Source organism: Nelusetta ayraudi, unplaced genomic scaffold (genome assembly GCF_046127955.1).
Source record: "Nelusetta ayraudi isolate G7.1 ecotype Tasmania unplaced genomic scaffold, CSIRO-AGI_Nayr_v1 ptg000074l, whole genome shotgun sequence".
Taxonomy (NCBI): Eukaryota; Metazoa; Chordata; class Actinopteri; order Tetraodontiformes; family Monacanthidae; genus Nelusetta; species Nelusetta ayraudi.
In genome coordinates this window covers 686,378-687,309 of record NW_027466124.1, presented here as the reverse complement: position 1 = coordinate 687,309, position 932 = coordinate 686,378, and positions in this window count along the sequence as shown.

Here is a 932-nt window from a genome sequence, read left to right as displayed (position 1 = left end):
TCCACGCAGGCCGCGATCACAGCCAGGCAGGCTGCGCGCCTGCAGTGCACTCCTAGAGATCATGATGTCTCAGACTGACCCGCCGTCTCCCTTTTCATCATTTATGAACATTATGAATGTAAACAAACCATTTACAGCTCCGGAGCATCATGCAAAATTCATGCGCTCAGCTGTTACATAACGATAAGCACCGGCCACCAAAAGAGCCGCATAAAAAAAAACAAAAAAAAAAACCTTCTCCTGTGGTGGTCGTTTTGATTCTACTTCTTCTTCTGCTCATTTGTTTGGGTGTAGGACGACTTTGGGGTGGCGGGGAATTGAACTGACGCCACTGCTTAACGGGGCCATCTGTACTGGCCTGCTCTGTGGGTGTCTTGAGGAATGGTTTTTGTGACGCTACCCTCCTCCCCTTGACCGCCACTTTAATTAAATTATCAATTCATGTGAAGCCCAGTTCAGGTCGGTCAGTGTATCAATCACTGCCAAAGTGGGACGTCGAGGGAGGGAGTGAGACGTTCACCTGAGAGCACATGTTTTAATACCTCTTGTGTCTGTTTTACGTTACAGATAGTCAAGGATCCACAATACATGACTGCATGTAGAAAGATGTGCAGCCAAAACTTCACCTGCAAAGTTCTCCATTCTCATTAGCGCCTGCCGGCAAAAAAAAAAAAAAAAGGGTCTAATGACGGTCGCCAGGTGGCGCCTGTGGGCTGCATCTTAATTAGCAGCCCGCGAGCTCCGGCCGCCTCTAATCAGGTGATGCTGGTTTGCAGGTGGCGCGCGCCCTGCCTCGTCCCTCCCTGCGCTGTATTTGTCCCTGCACTTCTCTTGCGCCGGTTTCACCTCTCCGCCCCCCCCGCCCCCCACCAACCACCCCCCACCCCCCACCAACCACCCCCCACCCCCACCAACTCCCACCTCACCTCGAG